The sequence below is a fragment of the Oryctolagus cuniculus genome, chromosome 13 (assembly GCF_051225735.1).
Source record: "Oryctolagus cuniculus isolate XC-2025 breed Fujian yellow rabbit chromosome 13, ASM5122573v1, whole genome shotgun sequence".
In the NCBI taxonomy this organism is placed as follows: domain Eukaryota; kingdom Metazoa; phylum Chordata; class Mammalia; order Lagomorpha; family Leporidae; genus Oryctolagus; species Oryctolagus cuniculus.
Genome location: NC_142879.1, coordinates 84,395,498 through 84,422,941, shown reverse-complemented (window position 1 = coordinate 84,422,941; position 27,444 = coordinate 84,395,498). Strand labels below are relative to the sequence as shown.

Genomic DNA, 27,444 nt, shown 5'->3' with positions numbered 1-27,444 from the left:
CCTGATGGAACCCACAGCAGAACTGCCTTGAGCCGGCTCCTCTCCTTTCCTTTCCACCTTCGGTCCTGGATGGGCCAGAGACCATGCACAGGAGGTGCCATTGGTCACCCGTTGCCCCCTGTCTACCTGCAATGCTCCTGGTAGGAAGATGCCGCAGAACAGTGATTTGTCCCATGATTGTCACTGTGTGAGATCATCCCATAATGAGAAAATGACCATGGATTCAAATGAGATATCAACCGCAGAAGCACTTCCCCCAGCATCAGTGCAGGAGGGTGGATGATGGAAGGCACAGCATGGCCAGGACTCTAGGGACCCTGCAGGACTCTGCTGCCCTGGATGCCTATAGCAGGCAGCTGCATGCGGCCCAGTGTGCCAACAGCGCCCTCCTACGAAACCTTTCCCCCTGTCTGCCCATGCAGACCACACAGATGCTGTGTCAGTGAGTAAATCAGCACCGCACACTTGGTTTTCTTGATGAGACTTGGCCTTCATTACTTCCCCAAGTGCAGCACGTGCTGCAAGCCTCAGCCAGCAGGGCCGGCGAGAGAGGTGGGCGGTCGCACTCACCAGGTCTGTCTCTTCTTCTCCTGACCCTCCTGACTCTGGGGCCTCCACCTGCATTCTAGCCCCAAGGTACAAAACAGCCAAGAAGCTAAACGACCCACATCACCGGCCTACACCGCAACTACCAGCTGCCCACCAATGACCACCGCCTTTATAGCCAGCCTACATGGGGCGGGTCTGGCAGCACTGGTCCTGCCCCAGGGCAGGAAGGATTGGCCCGAGGTTCCCCCGCTGGGCGGAGCCTGAGCTGTCCTGCAGCAGATTCTGGAAGCAAGAGAGCTGCTGATGGCTGAGGCCCTGGCTCAGAGCACACTTAGTGAGACCCCATGCCCGGCAAGGGCGCTGGGGCCCTGGACTTTCCCAGGCTGCAGTCCTAGGGTGGAGGCTGACTCGGCCCTCCTTCCCCAGCCCTGCCCACAGGTGGAGCGGGGTTCCCACGGGGCATCTTCCTTCATGGGAGCATGGGTGAACCCCAAATGCCGCGACTCCCAGTTCTGAGTGCTGGCCCGCAGCCTTCCGGGAGGGAGTAGGAGACAGAGACTTTGTGGGGAGGTGACACTTGAGCTGGGCCTGTATTTTGGGTTTGCTCTGGATGCACAACCCAGTGCGCCTGGACCTGCGGGTCTGCTGCAGGCCTCCTGGAGGCTCTGGGAGCTGGGCGTCCTGGTGGCAAGGGCAGGAGGGCAGGAGGTCGAGGCGCTGAGCTCCCGCTGGGTGCACCAGGCACTTTGGAGCTGTTCAGAGTAAGGAGTTGAGGTCACCTCCTGAACCACTGCTGGTCCCAAACTCCTGGTTTGGGATTTGCCAGAACCCTGAAGTAGGGGTGTGGTGGGGGTGGTAGTGGTTGGCTTCAATGCACTGTATTTGTGAATTCTTCAAACACAGCTTCTCCCTACTCCTGCAGGCTTTCAGGTGATTGACGAGGACAGAGTCCCTCCGCTGCAAAGTGACTGAAGTTTGGAAACTACATCCAGAACATCACAGTGTGTATTCAGCTGATCATCCTTCAGGCCTGCAGGTGGACAGCAAGAGCAACAGTAAGATATTAACTACTGTAGATACTCTCCTTTCTTTCCGGTAGACCCACCAAAAGAGAATGGGAGATGAGTACTTGAACATTGGAACCAGTCAGCATGCTAGGGTGAGCTGCCAGTACTTGGAACTCAGGAGTGGACATGGAGAGCAAAACATGCATTGTTACTAAAGAGGACAGTTAGGCATTTTACTGTGAAAAGGGAAATCATTTAGATGTGAACAAGACACCTTAAGTAAATGTCTGTATATTTATTTTTGTTTATTTGCAAGGCAGAGAGAGCCCTTCCATTTATTGCTCATTCCTCAAATGTCTGCACCAACCAGAGCTGGGTCAGGCTGAAGCCAGGAACTCAGTGTGGGTCCCCCACACAGGTGGCAGGGACTCCAGTACTTGAGCCATCAGCTGCTGCCTCCCAGGGTTCTGTTAGCAGGAAGCCAGAAGCAGAAGCAGGGCTAGGGCTTGAGCCCTGGGCATTCTGACTGGGATGTGGAAGGCTTTACCACTATGACAAACACATGCTCCAGTAAGGTGTTTCAACACATTTGCAAAATGTAAGAATGTGGTTTTAAATATATGCTCTTCATCTTAAAAATTTGCATAATCTTATATTCAGTTTCATGATTCAATACTTATTATTAAATACAAGTAACATTTAGATACATGCTTTACTCACCAATACAAACCTCAGTAACTTTTTCACTTTGAACCTTGAATATTAGCATTCATTCAGACTGAAGTTCACTCATAAGCTGGGAATTCTGACAAAGAGACAGTAGGGAAAAAATCTAGATGTGTATCTGATACCTAAGAAGGTTCTGAACATGATTGACAGAATCTGAGTAACTGTTCGGAGAGTCACTTCATACCTCTCCCCTCTGTAATGAGAAGACTGTGTCCTTTGGCCACTTTCACATGATGTTATGTAAATTTTACCTGAAAAGCCTTTTATAAATTCTGAAGTACCATACAGAAGCATATTATGCATTTCCATATGTGTGAAAAAAGGCAATGTCAAAGGCACAGCTATTCCAGAGAGAAGTTAGGAGGATTAGCTCAGTTTTTAAGTGTGTCAGTACCATTAAATATCAACATATTTAAAATAGATTTATATATAGAGTGTGGAGTTCATGATAGATATTGAATAAATGCACTCTGGATAATAAGCAAATATCAGAAATAATGCCACACCCATCAGTGTTTAAACTCTTCAGACAGCTCCGTGCCAGGGAAGTGCAGTGATCCCTGTAAATTAACAAAAATCAATCTGTGTATACCCATGGAAGCCACTGGTTTATATGCAGCCTATACTAGATGTTTTTGTGTTTAGTTAAATTACTTGATTTTTTAATGAATGCTTTCAGACTGATACCTGATGCTGAGTGGCAGACAATTTTTTCTGAAAAGTATGTGGTTGAGAAATTTAAATATAAATCAGTTTATAATTTTTGTGTCTGAATATTTTTATGCATTGAGACAGTACCTGCAATAATCAGAAGACTTTTCCTCAAAAAGTTGCTACATTGATGCATCTTCATTTATGTATGTAATGTATGTTTAGGTAAAAGGAAGAGAGAGAGAGAGAGAGAGAGATCGATCTATCTTTCATCTGCTGGCTCACTTCCAGATGGCCACAATAGCTGGGGTGAGCCAGGCCGAAGCCAGGACCCTGGAAGTCTGCCCCAGTCCCCCATGGGGGTGCAGGAACCCAAACTCTTGGGCAATCTTTGCTGCTTTCCCAAGCAAAGAGCTGGACGAGAAGTGAAGGAGGTGAGTCTCAAAGCAGTGCCATAAGGCATGCTGCTGTTGCAGTTGGCAACTTACTCCTTTGTGCCACAATGCTGGCCCTGGATTGATGACATATTGAAGTGCTGCCACTGGCTTTTGGCTAAATAGGATGACTTAACATGTTTTCCACTCTGTGGAAGAGGAACAAATAAGGCAGTTGGTTGTAAAAGTTGCCCATGGAAACCACAGCCTGAGAAAGATGAATCAACTCACCTTGCATTTTCCACCTTGCATCTACACCACCCTTTTCTGGACAAACATCTGATTGTATGCCCTTGTGATGGAGGTTCTTAGGGTGCTGGAACTTTTTGTAATTTTTTTAAAAATATAGATTAAGAAGAAGGCAAATAAACAAAAAATTACAAACTGCTGCCAATACCAAGAAGAGATTATTGAGAGTAAAAGGTCACCTGTTGGAGCCAGCACTGTGGCACATCAGGTTAAAGCCCTGGCCTGAAATACAGGCATCCCATATGAGTGCTGGTAGAGTTCCGGCTGCTCCACTTCCAGTCCAGCCTCCTGCTAATGCACCTGGGAAAACAGTAGAGGATGGCCCAAGTCCTTGGGCCCTTTTGCTCATGTGGGTGACCCAGAAAAAGCTCCTGGCTCCTGGCTTCTGATCAGCTCACTCTCTACCTCTCCATATAACTTTTTCAAATGAATAAAATATTTTTTTAAAAAAGGTATCCTGCCATACTTCTTTCTTCCCTGTTAATTCCTAGGAATTAAAAATTGTTACGGGGCAAGCACTGTGGCAAAATGGGTTATAGCAACACCTGCAGCACTAGCATCCTCTATGGGCACCATTGCATGTTCTACTTCTGATGCAGGTCTCTGAAAACATACTGGGAAAGCCGTAGAATATGGTAGAAATCCTTGAGTCTTGCACCCAAGCGAGAGACCTGGATGAAATTTCCCTGACCCCTGGCTTTTTTTTTTAAAGATTTGTTTATTTATTTGAAAGAGTTACAAACACCCACCCACACACACACACACAGAGAGAGAGAGAGAGAGAGAGGTCTTCCATCTGATGGTTTACTCCCCAGCTGGTTGCAATGGCTGGAGCTGCGCTGATCTGAAGCCAGGAGCTAAGAGCTTCAAGTTCTCCCATGCATGTGCATGGGCCCAAGCACTTGGGCCATTTTCTACTGCTTTCCCAGGACATAGCCAGGAGCTAGATCAGAAGTGGAGCAGCAAGGACTCAAACCAGTGCCCATATGGGATGCCCATAATGTTTTCTTTAATTGGAGAAATGTTCCTTTGATAGAATGAGTGTATGACCCCACAATATTCTCTACTTACTCATAATAGGGTCTGAGATGTAAAAGTCATGATTAATTTCTTAGAAGAAAATTTACATACCCAGAAGCAAAGAGTGAAAATTAACCTTTTGTTTTTCTCATGAATGAATCAGAGTTTCAAAACTAATACTTAACTTGTATTTTAGAGGATTTAATGACTTAACCATCTCTTCTATTAGAAATACTACGTTGTGGCCAGTGCTGTGGCACAGCAGGTTAAAGCACTGGCCTGAAGTGCCAGCATCCCATATGGGCTCCGGTTCTAGTCCCAGCTGCTCCTCTTCTGATCCAGCTCTCTGCTATGGCCTGGGAAAGCAATAGATGGCCCACATCTTTGGGCTGTTCTGAAGCTCTTAGCATAGTGAACATATATTAGATTCTCATTATTGAAATCTTTAGAAATGTCAGAAAGCATGTAACTTTCTTTAACCATCTGAAACAGAGATGAGATCCATAAGGGCAGAACTGCTCAGCAGCCACACTGCAGGAATATGTATCTTTCTGACGATATCTTCATCTGCTTCTTGCAGTTGCAGCTAGTCTATGAGCTCTTGGTCTGTTTTCTGCCCTTGGGAGGGCCTAGGGTGCTCTATATTGTCTGTAAGGATTCAAAATTTGTTGTATATTAGTGTCTAATCATAAAATTTCCAAAGTGACAAGCTGGATGTAATCAACTATGCCAGAATGCAAAAAAAATAAAACAAAACAAAACAAAAAAAAAACAAGAAAATACAAACATAGTGTACTGTCTATAAAGTACAGCGGTAAATCTCTATTATAGAGATACACATGTCTACACAATTCTCTGTTTCTTTCCCTCTGAAAGTCTACATTCAGCTCTCGATAGTAGATTACTTAGGAATAGATTTCATATACTTAGTTTCATAGTCAGTGAACTCGGAATTATTATTGTAGTATTGAGGATTGTACTGACTAAAACACTATGTTTATTCCATGTTAAATAACATCATCGTATCTTTGGATTCCATTTATCCTGCTACTGATGTATTCACAGGAGAGGGGAGGTGGGAGGAAAACCCAAGATCCATCAGGGTGGAGGAGGAATGTCAGAGGCTGTGGTTCTATTGTACTGCAGCTTGGGTTCTGGAAGAACACATTGATGGACCCAGATGGTTTGAAGCTAACTGAAGGGCTATGTTCTGTACAATTGTTTTTGTTACTGCATTTTCATTTATGTAAAATTTATTTCCTTCAAGTAATATATTAATTTGGATGAAAATGAAGATGTTAAGGAATTTTCAGAATGGGTCTGTTTAACCCTCATTGGCTTTGTTTTTAGGCACTTAACTCAGAAAAGAAAAGATAGAAAAATACATTTTGGGTTCTCTTCATCTGTACCATGGCACTCTTTGGTTAAGATTTGTCATTTTGTCATATTTGATTCTCTAGACTCCCTGAAAAATCCCCTACTTCATTAGATGGAGTCCGTGTCTCACCATGGCAGTGAAAAGTTTAAAATGTTCCAGCTTTGCATTTAGCTAGGCCGTGGACACATGCCATGGCACTTGCCAGCCAATTGTGTCAGGGGCATCATCTGAATCAGAATTACTTGCATGAAAACAAGGAGTTGCAGATTCTTCCAGTGAAAGTGGAGAGGAGCAAGAGCTGCAGAACATTGCCAGGGTTGAATGTGCCATGGGATGCTATGTGGTGGCTGGTGTCTGGGGTGCTGGTTCTGCAGAAGATAGGGCTTATGGGGGCTGGTGCTGTGATATAGCAGGTAAGGCTGCCTCCTGCAGTGCCAGCATCCCATATGGTCACCGGTTGGAGTCCAGCCTGCTCCACTTCCAATCCAGGTGTGCTGTGGCCTGAGAAAGCAGTAGAAAATGTCCCATGTCCTTGGACCCCTGAACCCACATGGGAGACCTGGAAGAAGCTCCTAGCTCCTGGCTTTGGATCAGCTCAGCTCTGGCCATTGCATCCAATTGGGGAGTAAACCAGCAGATGGAAGATTCTCTCTCTCTCTCTCTCTCTCTCTCTCTCTGCCTCTCCTCTCTCTGTAATTCTGACTTTCAAATAAATAAATCTTTTTTTTAAAAAAAGCTTATGCTTAAGGGTAGTGTTCATGGAAAATGTGTGGGACAATGTTTGGCAGCAAGATTTTAGATGAATTTTCCAACCCCTGAACTCCTAGAGATTAGAATAGACTTCTAATGCACAACTTCCACTTATGCTTAATTAGGTTTTTGTTTTGAATTGTTTTTGATGAAACAGCAAGGAATTCTGAGTTATAGACTTCCTATTTCAGAGACAGGAGAACAGTGATGCCTGCATTTTAATTAAATAATGCCTATCACCCTTTCTTAAGCAACAAATGATCACAGATTCTCTCTTTGCTGCTAAGTAATGAGCATGGTGATTCTTCCCACCGTAACCACCTTCCCACCTACACTCCCTCCCCTCTTCCTCCTTCCTCTCCTATTGACATGGAATGCCTTACATAGCTAGGCTGAACTTTTAATCCACTTGGCCCTAGGTGTTCATACACTTCAACTCTGTGTGATTATTCATATGCCCTTTTTATGACAAGGCTTATGTCAGAATGACAAATTATATATTCACCTAATACTGAGAGTCATCAAATTGATTTCTATTTTCTTCTCTCTTAGGCAGTTCTTGAGGGGCAGAAATATTTATTTTGTATATCATGTATTTATTCAACTAAAAGACTGACTGTCAAGATGCTGAGTTTTAGTGTCAAAGCAAATATGTTTCTAGACCCCATGAAGTTTACAGTCTGGCAAGAAAGAGCCATCTACCCCAAGAATATTGTTTAACATAGTAAATGCTGGTGTGAAGTCAGTGGATAAAGATTGAAGCATTCTTAATCTAGCACCACCTCTAATCCCATGATCTCTAATTGAGAGAAGTAATCAGAAACACAGAACTCCATGTTACCCAGTTATCTCTTTGAATTTCTGCTTAAAAATAAAACATCAAACAACACACAAATACCTAGGAGTGCATAATATTTATATACTATCTTGATATTAAAAATAAGAACAAATAACCATGAAATAATAGCAACTTTGAATCTCCTTTGTTTTCTAGACAAGTTATAATCCTATATGGTTCTTTACAGCAAATTATTACAGTAAATTACAGTACATCATTACAGTAAATAATTACAGTAAATAATTACAGTAAATTATTTTTGTCGGTATACTTCATCTCTCTCACATTTTTTCTCTTTGAGAAATCAGATTTTAAAAACTGAGACCCAAGAGAAAAGAAAGATTTTTAAGCTAGTGTTATATGTTGATTGGCTCTCTAAAAAAGATTTATTTATTTATTTGAAAGTCAGAGTTACACAGAGTAGAAGGCGAGAGAGAGAGAGAGAGAGAGACATCTTCCATCTTTTGGTTCACCCACCAATTGGTTACAATGGCTGGAGCTGTACAGCTCCAATGCCAGCAGCCAGGAGCTTCTTCTGGGTCTCTCACACAGGTGCAGCTGCCCAAGGACTTGGGCCATCTTCCACTGCTTTCCCTGGCCATAGCAGAGAGTTGGATTGAAAGCAGAGTAGCCGGGCTCAACCTCCACCCATATGGAATGTCCATGCTGGCAGTAGCTTTACCTGCTATTTCACAGTGCTGGCCCCTTGATTGGCCTTTTTAATGATATTAAAAAACACCGTATTTTTCTAAGCTCTTTCCATTCAGTTTCTACTTTGTAAACTCCAGATAATACTGTCCCCAGAATTAATCTAAGGTATAAATGATATGATATGAGGCATTTAACCCCTTAACCTGTCTCCTTGAATACTCAGCTATGTTAGCTCTGTGTCCATTCTTCTGTCTCTGTACTAGATGAATAAAAAGACAGTGTAAAATGATTTGAAAAGAACTATAAGGAGTCGGTGCTGTGGTGCTGCTGCCAATTGGGGAGTGAACCAGCCGATGGAAAACACCTCTCTCTCTCTCTCTGTCTCTGCCTCTCCTTCTCTGTAACTCTGACTTCCAAATAAATCAATAAATCTTAAAAGAACTATAAACATCAATAAAATACAAATGAAAATTGTATTCTCAAAACTGGATATTAACCCATGCCTTCCACACCTCTGTTAAAAGTTACATTCTATCATAGTCATTTATGATTTCTAGGGCCAAAGTAGTAAATAAGATTTTTCTGGAAGAGACAGAGGTTATGAGGGAGCCAGGATTTGGGGTCAGTTAGCAGCAGTGAGTGTCACTCTTTCAGATTTGATTCAGGAAAGGAAGAATAGCAACTGATCCCTGAGATTTTGGTGTGGGAAGGAAAGGAAGGAGGGACTGAATAAAAGCAAAGGCCCTCTGGTTGTGGGCACCCACCCCCGACTGCAGCCTTTGGGGAGGGCCAGCTGGTGTCTCTATGAATGCTGCAGCCTGGACTCCATTTCCCAGAGTTCCCAGGAGCTCCAACCTATTCTGCCTTCCAAATGCCTGTGCCCATGTGCCTGCTAACAGCCAGTCCCTGGGGGTCTGAGTTGGACCAGAGGGAGTTCATTCCCTGATCAGGGTCAGCCCTAGGGGCTGTGCTGCTCCTTCTCTGGCATTTACTGCAACTCCTGCTCTGCACGTGCAATCCCAGGCAGTTTCCAAGTGTTCACCCGAGCCTGCCTCCTGCTGCTTCTTCCCTCTTCATCTTCTGCCTGTGGGTCCCATGTACCAGGGACTCTCTTCCCCACACTGCCCGCTTCGCTCCCCATGTTTCTAGAAGAAAGCGTACCTGCTCCAGGGACTTTCTGCTGCAGATTTGACATGCAGTAAGGGGTGGGGACATGTGTGGGAGAAGGGTGGGTGCCAGGGCACCAGTCATCCTGGCAATTTCCCCTGAGGTCAGGGCTGGGACCTGGGCTGTTCTGTCTCCCACCTCTGCTTCTCAGGCTCCCAGTGCCTGGACTCTCTCCTGCAGAACCTCATCCAAACTGTCCCTAATGTGCTTTATTTAGTGGTTACAGGAGAGAGAGGGCAGCGTTCTGGGAACCTGCATATGCAGGGAAGAAAGGCAGAAAGACTCCCACTCTCTACAGTTAAATAAGCTGGGTTCCCACTGTGGGTGTTTTCAGAATGCAGTCTGGCCTGGTCTCTTGATGTTTCCTGGGCTGGTTCCTGCAGGGTGGGGCTGGATGGTCTTCAGCAGGGAGCCTGGGGCAGCAGAGGGGTGGGAAGGAGGATCTGACAAGGATCTGCCCCACTGCTCTCATCCTGCACCTCATCTTCCTGGTGGGGAGCAGTGTGAAGCGTGAATAGCTGCTTTGTGCCTTGATCCCTCTCAAGTATTAATTATCAGATTTTCCCAATGTGGAATTTGAAGCTGTTCCAGAAACCTGGGGTGGGAAAACTCCCTTCTTTCAAACAGGCACAGAGACAGTGGAGGATCCAAGGAGTTTCTATTAATGGCCCTAGGCACAGCTGGAATGATTTCCTGAGAACTCAGCATCAAATTCAAGTTTCTTAGCTGTTACAGCATTGGTGGGTTTAAATGGCAGCCTACATGACTTAGGACCACAATTTCCAATGGTCAGTGGGTCCAGTATGTTTGTAAAAGAGATGCCAGGGACAGATTTATTAGGACAGATTTATGACTGGAGTTTACAGAAGCAGAACTTAGGATATCTTCCCTCCCTAGACAAGATTTCAGTGGGCAGCTGTTTCACTCGTTAATTGTGAGCATCCACTTTTAAAGGTTTGTGTTGGATGGGGTCCACTTCTCTTTCTTTGATGATGTATTTGGCTGCTTTTCATTTTCTGTCTTCAGCTATCTCTTCTCCTGTTAGCAAGGCTGTCAACTGTTTTGACCTGCCACTGATCCCTTTGCAAAGTGAGAAGGGAACTAAAATTAATGCAAGTCTACTGTGTTGTCAATAACTGGAGCTACATTTTTAAAGATTTATTTATTCATTTGAAAGAGTTACACAGAGAGAGGAGAGAGACAGAGAGAGAGAGAGAGAGAGACGTCTTCCGTCCGATGGTTCACTCCCCAATTGGCAGCAACAGCTGGAGCTGTGCCAGTCTGAAGCCTGTAGCCAGGAGCTTCTTCTGGGATGAAGCTGCTTTTTGAAATAATTATTTATTTAATTGAAAGGCAGAGTTACAGAGTGGCAGAAACAGAGATCAATGGCTGGAGCTGTTTGGATCCAAAACCAGAAGCCAGGAGCTTTGTCCAGGTCTCATAGGTGGGTGCAGGAGATGAGGGATTTGGGCCATCTTCTACTGTTTTCCCAGGCCACAGCAGAGAGCTGGATGGGAAGTGCAGCAGCCAGGATCCCAACCGGCACCCATATAGGATGCTGACACTGCAGGCAGTAGCTTTACCCACTATGCAACAGTGCTGCCCACTAACGGGAGCTCATTTAATCTGAGTATGCATAAAGTGGAGAATTACAGCATCATAAATACAGATAAGTTACAGTTTTTCTCTGCGCAGTACTTTACAGTTACCCAGTGATCCACTGAGAATCTTACTTTCCACACTGTGTAAATAAGAAGGTCAGTTACTTGTCTTATTTTGGGTTCTGTGTTTAAACCCATGACATTTTTGACATGGGAGGATATTAGTTCTACAATTTCATAGAGACTGGTCTGTGGAAGCATCGATAGAAGTTATAACTGTGAGAGTGGTAAGAAAGAAGAAGGGAAGAAATAAGTGCCCCTTACGCCACACAGAGGTATCCACAAATGGAGTAGAAGATGTGCCCTTGAAAACTATGGCTGACTTTCTGGGACAAACTGTATTTGAGTGCTTCACATGTTCTGATAGAAAGGTGTTGCCACCGGGTTATTAGTATATTTATTTAGTTAGTTTTTAAAGATTTATTTATTTACTTGAAAATCAGAGCTACACAGAGAGAGAAGGAGAAGCAGAGAGAGAGAGAGAGAGAGAGAGAGGTCTTCCATCAGGTTCATTTCCCCAATGGCTTCATCATTGTGAACTTTGCTCAGTTCCTGACCTATACCTTTCCTTTAACCTAGTACTTTGCCATGTAGTAGCCCATGAAAACTGCAGACTGCATAAATGAATGAATACTTGGAGGGTTGTGATTTCTTAGAGGAACATCATGAGACAGAAGGAATAAAACAAAACAAAAGTATCCTCCATATATAGAAGGTATACTGTTTTTACAAGCCACAGAGAAGAGGAAGAAGCAGGGAAGTAGTGAGACTGGAAAGTTTGTGGCAAAGGTAATAGGCACTGGTCAAGAATTTAACAAGCCCATTAGGAAAACATTAAGGTTTCCTTACTTCCATGTAGACTCTGCCCTCTTATGGTGAACAGGGTCCTCTAAACCCACTTGTTGCACAAATGAAAACCCAAGCATTGTCTTCTCCCACAGATGGAGTCTGCTATTGGTTTTGATTTACATTTCCCTAATGGCTAGTGATATTGGGCATGTTCATCTATGTCTTGACCATTGAGATTTCTTCTTCTGAGAAACATCTATTCTGATCATTGCCCATTTCTTACGTGTACATTTTGCTTCTTGTTTGGAGTTTTTCCAGTTCTATATATGTATGTTCTGGCTATCAATGTTTTGTCATAGTCAGAGTTTTCAATGTTTCCTGCCATTCTGTCCATTGTATCTTCACTCTGTTGATTACTTTGTTATGAAGATGTATCTTAATTTGATATGCTCAAATTTGTATATTTTATTTTGTTACTTGTGCTTTTGGAATCTGACCCAAAACTGTTGTCTATGCTAATGTTTTACAGTTTCTCATAGGTTTACTTAGGCTTTGGGTTTTTTTTAACATACATGATTTTATTACAAATTTTTTTAAAAAAAAAACAACACAGAATGCAACATCCTAACAAAAAATCCAAATTTACAAATGATACTAATTCCTACAACTTTGCTGTGCTACCATACACAAGTCAAGAAATTAAAGAAACCATTAAATATTTAGGAACATTCAACATCAGAAGCTTTAAAATCTAACTGTATGTAGTAGCCCCTCAAAAAGCTACAACCTGCATTTTTTAAAAAAAGTATTTTCTCTACAAAGAATCTTATCAGCTATACAAAAATCTGTACAGTTTTTTTATACTGAAGCTAATATTGAGCTGCACTTGAATTCACATTCTTAGCAAAACAACTGCCTGAGCACACACGCACACTCCACACTCATCATTACAGGATAGCCATTTATTCTTCACCTTCATCCTCTTCCTCATCATCTTCATCTTCTTCCTCTTCCTCTTCTTCCTCCTCATCTTCAGGTTCATTCTTCTTCTTTGAGCCTGTGGGCCTACCAGGGCCCTTCTTTCCCGCTTCACTTTTGCCCTTGGCACGGTATGCAGCAATATCCTTTTCATATTTCTCCTTTAGCTTAGCTGCTTTCTGTTCATATGGTTGTTTATCTTTGGCTGACTGTTCAGACCACATCTCACCCAATTTTTTTGCAGTGTCCCCAATGGACAGGCCAGGGTGTTCACTTTTGATCTTTGGGCGATGTTCAGAGCAAAAGAGAAAGAAGGCAGATGGTGGTCTTTTAGGAGCATTAGGATCCTTTTTCTTTCCCTTCTTATCACCCTTGGGAGCAACGTAATTTTTCATCTCCCTGTCATAACGAGCTTTATCACTTTTTGCCATATCTTCAAACTTGGACTTTTCCTTTGCATACATGGTCTTCCATCTCTCCGAGCATTTCTTAGAAAATTCTGCGAAATTGACCGAAGAGTCAGGGTGTTTCTTCTTGTGCTCTTCCCGGCACGTCTGCACGAAGAAGGCATAGGAGGACATTTTGCCCCTCGGCTTGTTGGGGTCTCCTTTACCCATGACAACGGAACGGCGGCCACCTGGTGCAAGTTGTTCCTCAGACTCCCGCAGAGCGGCCAGATCCAACGGCATTGCTTCCTTCCCTCAGCTCCGGCATGAACTCAGTATGTGAGGGCGATCTGGCTGCGACATCTGTCACCCCATTGATCGCCAGGGTTGCTTCAGCTGATCTGGCTGGCTAGACGGGTGTCCCCTTCCTCCCTCACCACTCCATGTGCATCCCTCCCGAAGCTGCGTGCTCGGTCGAAGAGGATGACCTTCCCCGCTAGAGGAGGACCGGTCTTCGGTCAAGGGTATACGAGTAGCTGCACTCCCCTGCTAGAACCTCAAAACAAGCTCTCAAGGTTTTGGTTTTATATTTAGACTTTTAATTTACCTTGAGTTGCTTTTACATAGTGTATGAGGTGTTGGGGTATCTTTTCAGGCTTCTACATATGGATAATCACTTTCCTTTAAACCATTTGCTAAAGGGATTCTTCTTTCTCCTGTTTGTTTTATTTCCTTTATTAAATAGGGGTTGGCTGTAGAAAAGTCAGTTTATTTCAGCTGCCTATTTTTTCCATTGAACTATGTGTCTGTTTTTCCAACAGTGCTAACACTGCTTCTATTTTTTTAAGATTTCTTTATTTGAAAGGCCAGATGCTTCTTCCAAGTCTCTCATGTGGGTGCCAGCACCCAAGAACATGGTCCATCTTCCACCAATTTCCCAGGTGCATTAGTAGGGAGCTGGATTGGAAGTGGAGAACCTGGTCTTCTAGCAACAACATATGGGATGCATGCACAGCAGGACAAGGCATTAACCTACTACACCACAGCATCAAACCCTTCCTTATTTACTTCTGCTGTGATCTTTCATTATTCACTTTTCTACTGCCCCACAACTTGACTCATTCCTGTTTTTTTTTTTTTTTTTTTTTTTTTTTTTCTGGGTCCTGGAGGATGGTAGTAGGTTGCTTCTGGGATATCTTTTTTGTGTTAGTAGATACTTGGTAATCTAAAATCATAGTTTTTACTTTCTATATTTCTCTGCTAATCACAAGGACCTTCTAGATGACAGCAGAAAATGCTAGCAGAAATGAGGATATATTAATTTGCTAAGAAAATACCACAGAGAATATGATTTAAATCATGGAATTTTACTTCTCAGAGTTGTAGAGCTTGAAAATATCAGATCAAGGTGCTAATAGGCTCGATTTTTCCAGAAGCCCTTCTCTGATGTGACAGACACATCTATCATTTGATCTGCTTAAAACTACTTTCTTCAGGTAGAGTCATGTTGGTGGTTAGCACTTCAGTGTTTGAGTTTTAGGGAGGCACATTTCAGTCCACAACAGCAAAGGGGCCCTGTGGTCTACTTCAATGACAGCCATCTCTGCGGAGGACAGAAAGTGTGAAATCAGCATTAGGAGTTCTCACAGTATTACTGTCAGTGCTATCTCCATCAAATGTGCATTCATGTACACACAAACAAAACTACCTGTACACATAAACACATTCAACAGTGGAAATGCCTGATGGTTGTGTACAGGTAACATCAATATAATAATCCATAAGATGGCCTATTAGCAGACATTAAAAGAGAATTAGAAAGAATGACAACAAAATCTGCAGTTACCTATATTTATGTCTATATGTATGATATTCAGTATTTATAGTTGCTAAAAGATGAATACTGATGTGTGGAAATAAAAGCTAAACCTTACCTTGCAATATTGCAGCCTAGTCTACATGAAAGATGTCTTCCTAAAACCTTTCCCTGGGCCCACTCTGTGGCATAGTAGATTAAGCATCCACCTGCAGCACCAGCATCCCACATGGGCACCAGTTTGAGTCCCTGCTCCTGCACTTCCAATCCAGCTCTTTGCTAATGGCCTAGAAATGCAGTGGAATATGCCCTGAGTTCTTGGGCCCCTGCACCCATGTGAGAGACCTGGAGGAAGCTGCTGACTCCTGGCTTCTGGCACCTGGCTTCAGATCGGCCCAGCTCCAGCCATTCTGGCCATTTAGGGGTGAACCAGTGGATAGCAGACCTCTCTTTCTCTTCCTCTCTATATCTGTCACTCTGCCTCACAATAAATAAATACATCTTTTAAAAATCTTTCCCTTTTTAAATTTCTTAATTGTTTTAAAGATTTATTTATTTATTTATTTACAAGTTGAGTTACAGACAGAGAGGAGAGCCAGAGAGAAAGAGAGAGGTCTTCCATCTGATGTTCACTCCCTAATTGATTGCAACTGCCAGAGCTGTGCTGATCCGAAGCCAGGAGCCAGGAGCTAGTTCCAGGTCTCCCAGATCGGTACAGGGGCCCAAGGACTTGGGCCATCTTGTACTACTTTGCCAGGCCATAGCAGAGAGCAGGATCAGAAGTGGAGCAGCTGAGTATTGAACCGGCCCCCATATGGGATGCTGGAGCTTCAGGCCAGGGTGTTAACCTGCTCCACCACAGCACCAGTCCAACATTTTAAATTTCCGATACTCTAAAGTAGCAAAGGACTGCATTACATCTAGGAAAGATGTATTTAAAAATTATAAATCTAGTGCATTTTAGCAGAAGTCCTAACAAATACTTCTGATTTTCTCAACATTATGTATAAATAAATGATAGAATGAGTCATTGTCAGATTAATAGAAGTAGTTTGAGAGGATTGTCTCTCTTTCAATTGTGTTGAATAGTTTGAGAAGCATTCGTTCTTTAAAAGACTTGTAGAATTCAATAGTGAGGCTGTCTGATCCTGGACTTTTCTTTCTTGGGAGGGTCTTTATTACTCATCCAATCTCTGTCTTGGTTTTTGATTTGTTTAGCTTTTCTATGTGTCTTCATGACTCAATTTTGGTATATTGTGTATGTCCCTGAATCTGTTGATTTTTCCTCTAGGTTTTCCAATTTGTTAACCATCACAACAGATGCCCGCATCATATATTGCAGTGCTAATCTGAGTTTTGGGTACTCCACTTCCAAATCAGTTTCATGTTAATATCCCTGGGAAGAAATGGATAATAGCTCAAATTCTTTCCTTCTTGTCATCTAATTTGGAGAACTGTAACCTCAATGGGGACTTGAAACCTGGTCTTGCACAGTTGTAGCCATATAGAAAGTGAACCAGCAGATGGGATATCTCTCTGCTTCTCTTTCCTTCTCTCTTTGTCTCTGTGTCTCTCTGCCTTTTTTATCATATTAAAATATTTAATTACTTATTTGAAAGAGTTACAGAGAGAGGGAGAGACAGAAATCTTCCACCACCTAATTCATTTTTGAGATGACTTTAATAGCCAGAGTGTGGCCAGGTTGAAGCCAGGAGCTTTTCCTCCGATGTGCGTGGCAGCATCCCAGCACTTGGGCCAACTTTCCCTGCTTTTTCAGTCCATTGGTAAGGAGCTGGATCAGAAATGGAATAGCTGGTACTTGAACTGGTGCACATACAGGATGGCAATGTAACAGATAGCAACTTTGTCCACTGCACCACAACCACCAGCTCCTCTTTCTGCCTTTCCAATAAATAAATCTTTTCAAAAAGAATTTAAGGTAGTAAAAGTCATCATGACTGAGCAATGGCAAATTTATTGAAGTGATCGACTTTCTTAAAGGTCTATTTATGAATTTGAAAGGCAGCACTAGAAAGAGAGAGTGGGAGAGATGGATCTTCCTCCTGGTTTGTTCACTCCTCAAATGGCTGCAATGACTGTGGCTAGGACAGACTGATATCAGGAGCCAGGGGCTTCTTCCAGGTCTCTCACATTGGTGCAGGAGCCCCAATATTTGAGTCACCCTGTGCTGCTTTTCCAGACACATTAGCAGGGAACTGGATCCGTTTGGAGCATTAATGTCTATGATACTCTCCTTGCAGTTGAAGGATTTAGAATCCATTTTGATTATGGGTGGGCTAAGTACAACAGCTCCCAATTGTCCAAGGTTTGGATTAGATGGCTTCTGAGAAATTTTGTTAAAATAGTTATTGATCATAACTATCAGTTTAAGCTTTTCTTACCAAATTTTCATGTTTGCTGATGTTTATATCTATGGGAAAATTGGGTCTCTGGATTGCAACCAATGAAAGCATCCAGACTAACAGTAATAAGGTCAACAGTCAGCAGAATGATGTCCAGCTGAACTGAAATAGCTTTTCTTATTTGGTAGAGGGGTTACCTCCTGCATTATACTGACATACTGACATAGACAGTAGATATTGGAGCCTGTCTCTTCTGCCAAATGGAGAATGCCGCATTTTGATCCATCGTATATATATTTATATATTATAATATATATTATATATTTCTATACATAATATGGAATTACATATAATTATCATAAATATATAATATATAATTATATAAATATTATATATGAATTTATTTATATATAAATATATAATTATTTCTGATCCAGCTCCATACCAATGGATTGAAAAAGCAGTGAAAGATGGTCCAAGTGCCTGGGTTGCTGCCACACACATTGGAGGAGGAGCTCCTGGCTTCAACCTGGCCACACTCTGGCTATTGAAGTCATCTCAATAATATATATATATAATATATATAATAGTTATAGTAAATTATATAATATTATCTGTTTATAATTATTATATATTATATAATATATTATATGATAAAGCATAATATATTTTATATATGAATATATTTATATACATAAATATATATAAATAAATGTAAATATATATATATAGAATTTATTTACGTATTTGACAGGTGTACTTACAGACAGTGAAAGGAAGAGACAGAGAGAAAGGTCTTCCATATGCTCATTTACTCCCCTAATGACTGCAATGTCTGCAGCTGGGCCAATCTGAGCTAGGAGCTTCCAGGTCTCCCACATTTTGGCAGGGACCAAAGCACTTGGAACAGCTTCTACTGCTTTCCCAGGCTATTGCAGAGAGCTGGATGGGAAAAGGAGAAATGGGGACTAGAACTGGTGCTCATATGGGGTGCCAGCACTGCAGGTAAAGGATTACACCACTGCACCACAGTGCTGGCCCCAGTCTATCCTTTATTAAGGAGATCTCAGTAATCATGTTCAGGTATTGCTGTCCTATATTCATGGCCAAAGTCCTAGCAGGCAACATGGTTTGGAGAATCGTAAGCACAAGGTGTGTAGGAGACTTCATTTCTCATACAGCACAGTTAATAACAAGGTTCCAAGAGGGGAAATTACTTGCATCATAGTCTTTGAGAACTAATGGACATCACAGGTGATCTAAAGAATTTAGAAGGTTTGTGAGCCCCTAGAGTGAAAAAGTCACAGGGAGCACAAGGACAGTGCCTAGAGTTTATTTTGATGGATTTTAGCCCCTTTCATTGGAGGGAGGCGCGAAGAAGCTGGACTGATTAGTAAACCTCAGAAGTGTCTTTTCAATGTGAAGGCAAACTGAGACTGAGGGGTTTTTGGAAAAACGTTGAACAAAAGACATTTCCCACACTTGGTTAAAACACATCATTTATCTACTGATTTTCATCAAATCTGTTAACATTAGGTATAAGGTACAGTGGACATGGTGGATGGCATATAGCAATATGATTTTAGTAATATATCATGAGGTGCTTTTTTTAAATGGATTTAGCAGGTAAAATTGGGCTACCTAATGGGATGTAGCTGGAATAATCACCTTTTTGTTAAATAAATCTGAGGTAATAAATGTTAGTGTATGAAGACATTGAGTTTTCTGTTATTGGGCCTTCTTGGTTATTTTAATCTGGGATCTGTGAATTCTCATTTTCTTTATTTTATTCCTCATCATGTCGGACCAACTCTGCTGCTTTGGGGATTTTTTTAGTACATCTGACATTTGGAAATTTAGACAATAGTATAGTTAAAATGAGATGTACCAAGTAAAGTATTTTTATTCTGATACATATTTTGGAATTCTTCTAAAATTCCTATTGAGTATCCTTGTTAAATTTAGTTGCATCCCAGGTTAAGACTTATTGGAGGCAGGCGCCATGGCTCAATAAGCTAATCCTCCACCTGCGGTGCAGGCACACCAAGTTCTAGTCCTGCTGGGAGAGCCAGATTCTGTCCCAGTTGCTCCTCTTCCAGTCCAGCTCTCTGCTATGGCCCAGGAGTGCAATGGAGGATGGCCAAAGTGCTTGGGCCCCGTTCCTGCATGGGAGACCAGGAGGAAGCACTTGGCTCCTGGCTTTGGATCAGCGCAGTGTGCCAGCCGCAGCACACTGGCAGCAGCGGTCACTAGGGGGTAAACCAACAGAAAAAGGAAGACCTTTCTCTCTGTCTCTCTCACTGTCCACTCTGCCTGTCAAAATAAAAAATAATTTTTATAAAAAGACTTATTGGAGCCACTTTAGTGATTATACCCATGAAACTTTGTTAATTAATGCAAATAGAACCTGGGAAAATTCATGTATATCTTATGCTGTAGAGACTTAAGATTGAACATCTTTTTTTAATCTTTTTTAATTATATAATTTAAAAACAAATTTTAGATTTTTTTTTTACTTTACTAAGTCACAGCTCTGGCCCCATTAATATGACTTAACAATGTTTTTTCCTCTCAGACTTATCTCTATTGTTTCAGTTAACTGCATGCCTTTTCTTTACATTCAGATTCCCTCAGCTGTCAAAGCTTATTCATCTTAATTCTGTTGTTCCTATTTCCCTCCCTTTTATTCTGTCCCTAGGCTAATTGAGGTCATGATTCTCCATTCCTTCTGTGTGGTGTCACAGTAGGCTTGAAGTGTTCTTTTTCTCTTCTGATTTCTAAAGAAAGAAATTATGTATTCCCCCAGTTTAGATATTTTAATAATGCACTCTAAAACAAAGGTTAAATGTTCTTAATTTGACAAGAATTTTCAGGGCCAGTGGTGTGGCATAGTGGGTAGAGCCACCACTTGCAGTGCTGGCAGCTCATATGGATCCAGATCTCTGCTAAAGCCTGGGAAAGCAGTAGAAGATGGCCCAAGTCCTGGGCCCCTGCACCCATGTGGGAGACCTGGAAGAAGCTCCTTGCTCCTGGCTTTGGATTGGCACAACTCTGGCCATTGCAGCCAACTGGGGAGAGAACCAGTGAATGGAAGACCCCTCTCTCTTCTCTGCCTCTCTCTGTGCAACTCTGACTTTCAAACAAATAAATAAATCTTTTAAAAAAAGAATTTTTTCTAATTTTAGATTTGTTCTACTTCATTGCCACTTCAGGGTGTGTGTAAGGAGTGCATATCCAGTTTTTCTATTTTGGAATTTTGGGATTTTGTATTAGCTCTGCTGTGTATTCATTTTTCTTGAGCATTGGTGATATCTTCTCCTTAGTTGTATTAAGAGAGAGAGCAATAGCCCTCATGTCTTTTTAGGTAAGTAAGACATATTAAAAACAGAGCATTCAGTATACATTCATAGTATTTTGACTTGTTCAATTGATTTTCCTGAACTCCCTTGGATATTCTTGGTCTTTGCTGTACAACTTTCTATACTCATTAATTCTTTGATATTCCCAAATCCAGAAAATGAATGACTCAACAGCTGTGTTCCTGTATTTGCTGGGACTCAGGGTAAGAAGCAAAGTGGAGGTGTTCAGGAATCTAAAGGTACATGCTACATAGCAAAGCACATCATTTCCTATACAAAGTGACTGGGAAATCCAGAATCTTTTGCACACATATTGGATCCTGAACTATTACTGGACTATTCAGTAAGATTTTAATGTATTTATTTTCTGTGTGTGTGTTTGTATTTCTAAATAAACTCTGCTGGGCTACTTAACATTAACATGTATTGCAGAATTCTTTCATCAGTTTTTACTTTTAAAAAGTTTCTTTTTCAGTTTTATGGGAGAGGGTAGAAGTTTTCTGCTATGTAACTGAAAATTTATTCATTCATTAAAGTTAAAAATATTTGTTGGAAATGGGTGGAATACTATTAATTCTTGTGTGATTTTCATGAAACTAAATACATTCTCTATTTTGTTTTGCTTAAAATTTCTGCATGTGTGGACTTCTTTTTTCCTTCTTGCCCCAAATCCCTTTGTGTATTGGGATGGCAAATGGGTTTTACACTGGACAAAACATGTTATTTTGGCAAAGAAGTACTTAGCGTTCCTGCTTCAAGTATTCAAATATTGCATTGGAAATCAGTATATTTGTTTACTGTACAAATGTCCTTCATACAATTTTGTAATCTTCTGGGATGGGAGAGGAAGCAGGAAATAGGAGGATTATGGGTGGGAGGGATGTTTTGGGGAGGGGAAGCCACTGTAATCCAAAAGCTGTACTTTGGAAATTTATATTTATTAAAAAAATTAAACAATTTTGTAATCTTCATCTTCCTTTTTATTTCATCCTTTTTAAAAAAAGTTTCATTTATTTTACTTGAAAGTCAGAGTTACACAGAGAAGGAGAGAGAGAGAGGGAGAGCAGTCTTCCAACCACTGGTTCACTCCCCATTTGGCCACAATGGCTGGATTTGTGCCGATTCAAAGCCAGGAGCCAGCAGCTTCTTTTGGGTCTCCTATGCAGGTGCAGGAGCCCAAGGGCCTGGGCCATCCTCTACTGCTGGATAGTAAGTCTTACTTGCCTAAAAAGATGGATAGTAATTTGAGTAGCCAGGACTTGAACTGGCACCCAATTGGAATGTCAGCACTGCAAGCCACAGCTCTACTTGCTACTCCACAGCATCGGCCCCCTAAATTCTTATGAGTATTGCTACACGATTGGAATTTATAATTGATAATGCTGAACAATTGAAACTGTCTTATTTACAATTGTAGGACTGGATATGGCAGTTTTACTTGAAGTAAAGTATGTAGCCTGCTTATTGTATGATTTTCGGAAAAGCATGTATTTATATATAACAGCAGATCTGTTAATCATTTAAAAGTGAATTGTCATGATTACCCAGATGTAAAGAATGCAATATGTGCTAATGAGTTAGCAGTCACAGACATTTAGAATTAGAGGGATTTTAGAACTTTTTCAATACTGCAGTTTTTATGAAAAACTAATAATTTTTTTATTTGACAGGTAGAGTTATATACAGTGAGAAATCAGAAAGGTCTTCCTTCCATTGGTTCAGTCCCCAAATGGCTGCCACAGTTGGAGCTGTGCCCATCCAAAGCCAGGAGTCAGGTGCTTTCTCCTGGTTTCCCATCCGGGTGCAGGGCCCAAGCACTTGGGCCATCCTCCACTGCCTTCCCGGGCCATAGCAGAAAGCTGGACTGAAAGAGGAGCAACCAGGACTAGAACACTTTGCCCATAAGGGATACCAGCACCACAGGTGGAGAATTAACCAAGTGAGCCACGGCGCTGGCCCCCGATAAATTTACTCTTAACAAAATATCAAAATATCTTATTTAGTATAAAGTTAGTAGTGAAAAGAGACTACCTTGTTGAACACAGAAATTTGAGATTATATTTCTTGGTATTAATTTGCATCTTAAGGCTTATTGCCTAGTTTATTTCAACATTTCAATCTAATATTACTAATAATATCTTGTACTTAGTGGTTCGCTGTGTGCCAGACAATATTCTTTTGATTTTTTAAAAGATTTATTTATTTATTTATTTGGAAGTCAGAGTTACACAGATATTGAACAAGAGGAAGAGAGAGAGAGAGAGAGAGGTCCTCCATCTGCTGGTTCACTCCCCAGATGGCCTAAAAGGTCAGAGATATGCCAATCTGAAACCAGGAGCCAGGACCTCTTCAGGGTCTCCCATGCAGATTCAGGGGCCCAAGGACTTGGGCCAACTTCCTACTGCTCTCCCAGGCTATAGCAGACAGCTGAATGGAAAGTGGAGCAGCCTGGACTTGAACCGGCCTCCATATGGGATGCCCCCACTGCATGCAGTGGCTTTACTAGCTACACCACAGCACTGGCCTCAAGACAATGCTCTAAAATGATGCATTAATTATTCCCAAATATTGAAAAGTGGCATGGTACACATTTGAATGTGTTGTTTTGTACTAGTTGTAGAGACAGTTTAAAATATATTTATATTTAAAAATGTAAGCTTTGATCTAAAGGTTTACTTTCCCTTAAGGTGCCTGTTTGGAAACTGAGAGATCATTGAAGTCTCAAGATAGAGTACAACTGATCTTATCCAAGCCTCCTTTATCACATGAGGATGCTAAATGCCAAGCCCAGAGAAGTAAAGTGAACTGTTCAAGGTCACATAGGTAAGTTGTGGCAGGGATAATTCTGTATTAGCATTAGGTATCCTGATACATAGGCCACTGTTCTGTCAATTTTGTACTCCTTCTGGAGTTAAAGATTCTAAGTTGTGGAAAATTGAATTTGGAAATTTAGTGGTTGCTATGTTGTTATGGTGAGAAATTTCTGTGTATAGCTATGAGTTGCTTAAATTTTATTCAATATATTTTTCTAGTATGTTTGCTATTTATTTGAAATGTATAACAAGTAGCTTCATCTATTTGCCAAAAGAATTTTTTGAAGATTTATTCATATTATTTGAAAGTCAGAATTACACAGAGAGAGTAGGACAGGCAGAGAGAGTGGTCTTCCATTCACTGGTTCACTCCACAGTTGGCCTCCATGGCTGGAGCTGTGCTGACTGGAAGGCAGGAGCCAGGAGCCTCTTCCTGGTCTCCTATGCAGGTGCAGGGGCCCAAGGACTTGGACCATTTTATAATGCTTTCCCAGGCCGTAGCAGAGAGCTGGATAGGAAGTGGAGCAGCCAGGTCTTGAACTGATGCCCCTATGGAATACCAGCACTGCAGGTGGCAGCCTCACCCACTATGGCACAGTGCCAGCCCTTGCCAAAAGAATTTATAGAAGCTATTCCATATATACACTTAACAATTATTTAGTTACTTGACACGACCTATCCCTGCATATTTGAAAATTTTGAATGGTATCACTTGGGTTTTAAGAATGTTATATTTTAGGTCTCTTAATATTTTTAGTGATGATGTTTTAAAGGCCCTTTCTGTTTAATGGAAAATGATAAGGATTTTGTTTTACAATGGCCATAGTATTACCACTTAAAGCAATAGATTAAATAACACTTTTAAACAAAGTCATTTAATACTGAATTCTAACACACTGGTATATTTTAAAGTGAGAAACCGGATTTCTTTCAGATATTCTAAAGAAGAATGATAATCAAAATTGAAGACATCTACAGTTTTTAATCACTTGTTTTAAATATTGGTCATAATGGTCCAATTTTGAGTTTAATTTTAATTAGCTTTTAAATGATTCAATATGTTTTATAGAAAAAATTCGGAGAACATAATTATATACTCAACCTCCCTCCCTTCTTTTTCCTTCTTTGTCATTTTTTTTAGCTTATGAAATGACATTTTCAGTTTACATTACATTAAAAAGGGTTGTTGAGTCAAGGGACAAGTTTAACAGGCAAAAAGCAAAAAGATCCTAATTTAGAGGGAATACAGACAATGGCTCTAAACAATATTTGAATATCACATCTAAACAATATTTGAATAAATTGATAAATATTTTAATTTCTCCTACTAAAATGCTCAAAGTCTGTAATTATTTATCAAATATTAGTGCAAAATTATGGATTTAAATGATCCCAAAAAGTGATGAATTTTTGTGTAATAAAGTCCAATTTTTGTCAAGGCTTTTTGACAGTCTCACAGAAAACTTATGTTTGTGAATGGGAAGAATAATACCAAAATATCCAAACTACCAAAAGCAATTTGCAAATTCAATGCAATCCCAATCAACATACCAACGATGTTCTCAGAGCTAGAAAAAATGATGCTAAAATTCACATAGAAACATGAGAGATGCTTAACATCTAAAGCAATATTATAAAGCAAAAAAAAGCTGGAGACATCACACCATATTTTAAGACATATTACAGGGGTCAGCACTATGACAAAGCAGGTAAAGTCACCGTCTGCAGTGCCGGCATCTCATATGGGTGCCAGTATGTTTCCCAGCTGCTCCACTTCTTATACCCCTCTCTGGTATAGCCTGAGAAAAAAGTAGAAAATGGCCAAAGTCTTTGGGGCCCTGCACCTGCATAGAGACCTGGAAGAAGCTCCTGACACTTGGATTCAGATCAACAGAGCTCCGGCCATTGTGGCCATTTGGGGAGTAAACCAGTGGATGGAAGACCTCTCTCTCTCTCTGCCTCTACCTCTCTGTAACTCTGCCTTTCAAATAAATAAACTGCAAAAAAAAAAAAAGAAGAAGTGTTAGCACTGATATAATAACAGACACATAGTTCAATGGAAAAGACTTGGTAGCATAGAAATAAACCCAAATTTCTACCAGCAACTCATATTTAACAAAGGAACTAAAATGAACTGGAGAAAGAAGAATCTATTTCACAAGTGGTGCAGAGGAACTTGATTATCCATATGTAGAAGCCTGAAAAGAGACTCCAACATCTCTTACACTATGTGAAAGTGAACTCACAGTGAATTAAAATGTAATCATAAGACCCAAACCCAAGTAAACATAGGGGATCTCTAAATATTGTCAACACACAATAGCTTTTGAGTAAGATTCCAATAGCAATAGTCACAAAAATAAAAACAGAGACATTTGAGTATATCCAACTAAGATACTTCTTCACAACAAAGTAAACATCAGAGTGTAGATACAATGAACAGATGGCAGGAAAAATTAAAACTCTGAATGTTTACAGATTTCCAGAACATTTACATGAATTGGAAAAACTCCAAAAAATACAGTGAAGAAACATCTGAATAGACATTTCTCAGAAGAAATGTAAATGGTCAAAACATGTGAATATGCCCGATGTCACTAGCCATTATGTAAATATAAATCAGAGCACCATATCAGTCTCCAACACCTGTGGGAGAATACAACACTCAGGTGTTTGTGTGTGCAGCAAGTGGGTTTAGAGGACCCTGTTCACCTCTGGAGAGCAGAGTCTACAGGGAGGTAAAGAAACCTTACTGCGCAGGGGCATGCTAATCTTCTCTGTATCGTTCCAATTTTAGTATATGTGCTGCCAAAGCGAGCACATGTGCTGCCGAAGCGAGAAAGAGATGAAAAGAATTTATCTCAGCTAGCCACTAATATTCAAGAAACAAGGTCTTCAGGAAAGCCAACTCAACTGACATTTTCATGTCATTGTTAAATAAAGGAAAAATTATCTAGGTTCAGCAATACGTAGTTTATAAGAGAAAGACTACAGAGTAATTTCCTTGGCATAGAAATAACTTTGTCTTTTTTTTTTTTATCTATAAGGGCTTGCTATCACCACCACACACCCACATCCCATATACAAATGCCTGGCTTGAGTGGTAGCTTCTCTGCTTTGAGGCAAGTTTCTGCTAGTGTGCACCCTGGGAGGAGACGGAAGATGGCAGAAGTGCTTGGGTCCCTGCACCCAAATGGGACATCCAGAATGAATTCCCAGTTCCTGGTTTTGGCTTGGTCAAGCTTTGGCTATTGCAAGTGTCTGGGGAGTGAAACAGTGGTTCCCTCTTCCTGTCACTCTGCCTTTCAAATCAATAACTGTTGTTGGTAATGACTAATAATGATATTCACTGATTGTCAAATTTTGAATCTATTAATTATAGACAATTTCTCTTTGTATTTTTAAACTTTCATAATGTTCTGTTGCCAATTTCATCACTAGAAATAAAAACTTTTCCTCAAAAAAAAAAAGAAACCTTACTGCTTTCCTAATGTGCTTATTAAGTTCTTGACCAGCGCCTGTTAGTCTTGCTACAAACTTTCTAGTCTTACTACTTTCCTTCTTCTTCCTCTTCTCTGTGACTTGTAAAATAGTATACATTCTATATACTGTGGATACTTTTGATTTATTTTATTCCTTCAGTCTCCTATGAAGTTCCTCCACAAAAGCACAGCCCTTAAGATATTCATTCATTTATGCAGTCTGCAGATTTCATGAGCTACTAAATTCCAAGTAGTATGTTAAAGGCAAGATCTGGGCCTAAGAGAAAAGTGGTCTAAATTCTGTGCCTAGAAGAGGATTTGGGACATAGTAGAACTTCAGTGAAGTGCTATGTGAATGACATGCACTCATTAAA

General features: G+C 41.0%; 1 long non-coding RNA gene and 2 pseudogenes across 3 annotated transcripts; 1 reads left to right on the top strand and 2 right to left on the bottom strand.

The window, feature by feature from the left end:
• Positions 1–26,998, top strand: LOC149122707 (uncharacterized). Of its 2 annotated transcripts, none has more exons than XR_016219365.1 (4): positions 1–573; positions 1,472–1,604; positions 23,463–23,598; positions 26,636–26,998. It is a non-coding gene; the product is annotated as an uncharacterized LOC149122707 (long non-coding RNA). The 2 variants fall into 2 exon arrangements; XR_016219364.1 differs by having other exon boundaries at positions 10–987; positions 26,636–26,997.
• On the bottom strand, positions 12,821–13,514 carry LOC138845066 (high mobility group protein B2 pseudogene; annotated as a pseudogene). Its single transcript, XR_016219363.1, has one exon. The product of XR_016219363.1 is annotated as a high mobility group protein B2 pseudogene (transcript).
• Positions 26,342–26,409, bottom strand: LOC138845102 (U6 spliceosomal RNA; annotated as a pseudogene).
• Positions 26,999–27,444: the final 446 nt, after the last annotated feature.